This window comes from Sorex araneus, chromosome 3, assembly GCF_027595985.1.
Source record: "Sorex araneus isolate mSorAra2 chromosome 3, mSorAra2.pri, whole genome shotgun sequence".
Lineage (NCBI taxonomy): Eukaryota > Metazoa > Chordata > Mammalia > Eulipotyphla > Soricidae > Sorex > Sorex araneus.
This window is the reverse complement of record NC_073304.1, coordinates 65,448,205-65,453,898: the sequence shown is the minus strand read 5'-3', so window position 1 is coordinate 65,453,898 and position 5,694 is coordinate 65,448,205. Positions and strand designations below refer to the sequence as shown.

At 38.1% G+C, this 5,694-nt stretch overlaps 1 non-coding gene across 1 annotated transcript; it reads left to right on the top strand.

The window, feature by feature from the left end:
* Nucleotides 1–5,062: 5,062 nt before the first annotated feature.
* On the top strand, nucleotides 5,063–5,226 carry LOC129404117 (U1 spliceosomal RNA). The gene has a single exon (XR_008629704.1). It is a non-coding gene; the product is annotated as a U1 spliceosomal RNA (small nuclear RNA).
* Nucleotides 5,227–5,694: the final 468 nt, after the last annotated feature.

Below are 5,694 nucleotides of genomic sequence, written 5' to 3'. Positions count from 1 at the left end.
CAACAGGATGACAGTGATACAGTGATACAGTGATGCAGAAATAAGGCTGAGAGCCAATGGTAATTAAGTCAGAGAAAATAAGGCTGAGAGTTCAGGGGTTAAGGTGCTTCCTTGTAGAATTTGATGGCTGGCACTACGTATTGTCCCCTAAGCACTACCAGGAGCCACCATGCCCCCAAATATCTCCCAGATGCCTTCCCCCGCCTCAAAAAGAAGATTGATACCAGTATTACTGGTCACCTTCTGTGCGGGGTTTGCCCCATGGTCCTCTTTCCATTGTTAAGACAGCTTTCAGAGTTCTGTCTTTGCTAAAATTTTATTTTTATGTCCCACCTTACACAAGCTCTGTTTTGTCTTCAGTATTTTGCTTGTAAGTCAGTTAAAACAAAAACCTCTACTAGCAGCATCTGTCTGAAGCACGGTATTAGCATGGTGTAAAATGTAGATCCCAGTTTGGAAGAAAATTCAGAGAAGTGAAAGAATGCTAAACCATTTAAAACAGCTAAGTATTAATAATGTAACCTTAGACAAATCTTTTAGTATCTTTGGATCAAATATAAGTCCAATTTGATTCTCAATGTATTACCTGTCTAAAAGTAGTCTGAGAAACATAAAACTCTCAAGTGCAAGAAGGTATTCTTTTTTGTTTGTGTGTTTGAGACACACACACACAATCTTGTTTTTAAACTTTTTGTACCGTGAAATATGGCACATGTACAGAAAAGCACTTAATAGATTTAGGTAGAGATTAACTATCCTGCAATCTAAGCATGTAGCCATGACTGAGTTCCAGAACCCTGCTAGCAATCAGAAAATCTGACAGTTCCTCTCCCAACTATGGGACTTTCTTCCTTGACCCCTTTATTTTATTGAATCACTGTGAGGTATACAGTTACAAAATTGCTCATGATTGAGTCTCAGTCATAGAATGTTCCAATGCCGGTCCCTTCCCCAACGCACATTTCCCACTACCAATGTTTCCAGAGTCTTCCACCGTTTTTAACAGCAGTTTTTTTTTTATTGTTCATGGGGATATTCATGCAATGTACTGTTACAAGAATTTTTGTACAGTATTTAGAATTGAAAGTCTTTTAAATGTTTGCAAGAAATGTGTTACGGTGTCATTGCTGAGGATGAGCCTCTCCTGAAAGACTGTTCCTGGGTGGGAATCCCTGCAGTCATGCTGCCTGGGACTCCACCTTGTTCATGGAGGAAGGAGAAACTTTATTGGGCCTGGTGTTTACTTACCTCATTCAGTCCTCCAAACAACTCAAACAACTCTGAGCTGAGAAAGCTGAGGTTTTCTACAATCAAAGAGCCAGGGAGAAAGAAGGAAAATATTACACATATAAGAAGGTGTTTCACATATATTCAGATTACTGATTCATACATTTTTTAAAAAAAATGCAGAAGGCATGACCCAATATGACTAATTTGAATTGCTCTCTTTATCATAACTACATAACCATCACTTACTTATTTGTGAAGAACTTCAAAAAAATCCATTTTTTTGAGACTACTTTGGGCAGTCTCACTAGTATTCTCACATACAACATGTAAGATGTATTAAGCCAACATCTATAAGTCTATGCCACTCTTTAATTGCGTCTAATGTATGTTCAGATAACAGAATATGATGGTTTGTCCGATTCACTCCTGTTGGGCTCCTCCTGCTTCACCAGAAAACTCATCACAACATGTCTGTCACAAATGAATTCAGGATAAAAGTGAAGCTTTACCTGACATGTGAAAACAGTCTAATCTAGCTCAGGAAAGCTCTGTTGGCCTGGAGTAAAAGGCCATCAGCTTTAGGGAACGATCCAGAAGGCACTGTAGCACTGTCACTGTCGTCCCATTGTTCATTGATTTGCTTGACCAGGCACCAGTAATGTCTCCATCGTGAGACTTGTTGTTATTGTTTTTGGCATATTAAATAAACCACGGGTAGCTGGCCAGGCTCTGCCTTGCGGGCAGGATACTCTCAGCAGCTTGCTAGGCTCTCCGAGAGGAATGGAGGTATTGAATCCAGAAGGCACTGGTAAAAAATAAAAGCAGCTGGTGTATTAGAGGAAAGAAAAGTTATCAATTAAAATTTGACTATGGCTTTAGTTCATTCAATTGCTGAGTGTATGCTCAGTTACAAGAAGTAAAACCTAAATATAATTTATATATGGTATAAAATACAGTACCAGAGCAAGAGTACAGTGAGTAAGGCTCCTGCTTTGCATGTGGCTGATCCAGATTCTATACCCATACACAGCCACGAGTGACTCTAGAGCATAGAGCTAGGAGTAAGCCCTGAGTACCATCAGCTGTGACCCAAAGCCCCAAAACAAAGCAAAATCAAACATTTCCAACATACTAATTCTAATAGACTTTCAGAGATTGAAATCTTACTTCCTAATGTATGACATGATGAATGAAGGGTTGGTATAAAGTCTGATAGTCATTGGTAATGTCATACCAATTTTTTTTTAAAAATCCCAGTCACTTTCTAGTTAAATTGCTTGATTATTTTAGCCTTAAGGTGAAAATAAAAGTTCCCAGTGAAACTGAGGAACAGGATATAGTGGATTTTAACAACGTGGTATGCTTTACTTAAAAACTTAGTCGGGGGCTAGTGAAATAGTACAGAAGTTAAGGCACTTGCCTTGCATATGACTGTGACAGTGATTTGAATCTTGGCACCACAAGTGGCCTTCTGAGTACTGCCAAGTATTTTGCCCATCCACCTAAATAAATGAAATAAAAACATAGTCTATACATTCTTAGTTTCTTTTTAGTGATCTGTTTCTGTGGTGATCAGTCACCAGTCTGTCCTTTTTAAAAGAGATACGAGAGGACTGGAGAGACACTATAGTTAAGGTATCTGTTTTATATGTGGCTGACCCCAGTTTGATCTCTGATCTGTTGCACTACCAGGAATTATCCCTGAGCACAGAGGTAGGCGTAAGCCCTGAACAACACTGGGTATGAGTCCACACCCTCCCCCAAAATAATAAGAGGTACGAGAAAATAAAATGTACATAAAAGCATACCAGTGAAATTGGGTTTCATGTTCTCATGTTTTGAAATTGTGTTTTAATTGTATTTAGCTCATATGGAACTAAATGCGACATGTAATTTGACATGCAAACATGTGACTCACATACCCTTTCTAGAAATGAGTAAGCATAATCAAATATTTCATTTTCTTCATTGCATTCATCACCACCTCCAATTACCTTTGTACATATTTGCTTTCTTTTTCATTGTCTTTTCTAAATGCCAAGGAAACTCAGCAGAGAGTAATATTCCTGTTAGTACCACATCCCCGGGTACCTAGAACATTTCCTTGGACATATCAGGGGCTCAAAAAATATTTGTTAAATAAAGGAATTTATATAAGTTGGAAAACATACATTCAGTGCACCAGTTCAGGAGAATTTATATTCTCAACTAGATTGAAGCTATTGTCTATCAGCATCACTAAGTAGCTTGCCTTATAATTAGAGGGGCTTTATCTATGTTTAATGAAGAAATATAAATAATAAAGTAGGGGACTGAAGACATAATACAGCAGGTAAGGAACTTGCCTGCATGGGCCTACCCAGCGTTCAATCCCTGCCATCCTTTATGGTCCCCAAGCACTGCCAGGAGTTATTCCTGAGAGCAGAGCCAGGAGTAAGGAGTAAACTTTGAGCATGGCTGAGTGTGACCCAACTCTTTCACCCCCCAAAAAAAAGAAAACCAATAAACTGAAAATCATGTTAGAAAGAGGAAACTTTCTGCATTAGAATCAAGCAGTCATTTCTTTGGTTTTTTGGCCATACCCTGCAGTGCTCAGTACTAACTTCTAGATTTGTGTTCAAGGATCACTACTAGCGGCGTTTAGGAGACCATATGTTATGCTTAGGGTCAAAATTAAAGTTAGAAGTCTATTGGCAGATTCATGGGGATGATATAATTCATTCTAGAATAATGAATTAAATCTCCAGACCCAGCAACAGTTCTTTTGTTTGTGACTCTTTCTTCTTTTTACTTAAGCATATTTTTATTGCAGATAGATATGGGGATAGAGAGATAGCAAAGTGGGTGCTTGCCCTGCACAAGCCAGACCTAGGTTCAATCCCTGGTAGCCCACATAGTCCCCAGAGCCCTGTCAGGAGTGATCCCTGGGCACAGAGTCAGGAGTAAGCCCTGACACCACTGAATGTTCCCCAAAACAAAACAAATAGAAGATACACACAATTTATGGTTTCTCTTGGAAAATGGATAGACCCATGTAGCCCATATTCAGACCAGGATATAGAATTTTATGTCATTCCAGAAAACTCCCTGTATCCTCTTCTAGCTAATTCTCATTTCCCGTCTCCCTAAGCAACTGGTAGTCTTACTCATATAACGACTACATTCGTTTTTTCTTACTTTTGAACTCTGTTTAAATGAATTCATACAGGAGATAGTCTTTCTTGTTTGGCTTCTTTTGTGCCTGTGCCATTCATCCATGTTGTTATGCACATCAGTGTGTTTCTTTTTATTGTTGAGTAGTATTCAGTCATATTAATATATAATAGCATATTCCTTTTCCTGATAGACATTTGTATTGTTGGCAGTTTGAGACTGTTATTAATGAAAGAGTTGTAAACTTTCTTATATGAATCCTTGTGAATATTCTCTTAGTATCTCCTGGACAAATATACAGGAATGAAATTAATGGGTCAGAGAATAACTTTATCTTTATCAAAACATAACACTAAAAGCAATTTGGAGTCACTTGGGTTTTTTGTTTGTTTGCTTGTTTTTTAGACCACACTGGGCACTGCTTACAAGTCACTCCCAGTGGTAATTGGGGAACCAAGTGATGCTTTAGATTCACTCATTTCATTGATGTATTCCTCCGCCACTGAGTCAGTGGTTTTAATGGAGAACAAGATAGGCACAGGGATCCTGGCTTGGTTAATTTTATTATTTTTTATAGTAAATTTTCTTCTTGTGTTTTTCTGACTTGATGACTTTTGTTTTTGTTTGTTATGAATTTTGATTTCTTGAATAAACTTCAGTCTTCTATAAAAGGCAACTCATACTTAGCTGGCAGGGGGAGATCTTATAGTCACAAAGGTGGTTTTCTCAGGGCAAGGCTTATCCATTAGACTTTGGATGTGATGAGCCCTGTGATTTCCCCAAATGCGGGAAACTAGGCTGCAGAATTTGTGGTAGTGGGGGACTGATATATACTGTCTCCTAAAGAATAAGAGGGGGAGAAACGTTTAAAAAGAGTAACTCAGAAGCAGTTTGGCAATTGGAAATGAACTTGTCTGAGACTGATTTTTTTCTTTTGCAATTCAGAACATAATATCTAGAATTAATTTATTTTTTGTTTCTTATTGATTACCCAAGAATTTCAAATAATTTAAAAAGATCTTTCGGGTTAACACTCTATTGGGAAAGTTTTAGGGTTAAGTTAGAGTAAATGACAGAATAAAGCAGCAGATGGATTTTGATTTTAAGAGTCCTAAGTTTGATCACATCCCTTTTGTTTTGGTGTTCATTCATACCTACCTGTGGTGAAAGGGGAAATTGCTTCTCACTGACACTAGAGCTGTCAGGAGCAAACTCAATGCATATGGTAGGGCTGAGGATTGCATCTGAGACCTTATGTTTGGAAAGCAAGCTTATAACCACTGAACTATCCTTTTGGGTACAAGAATTTGG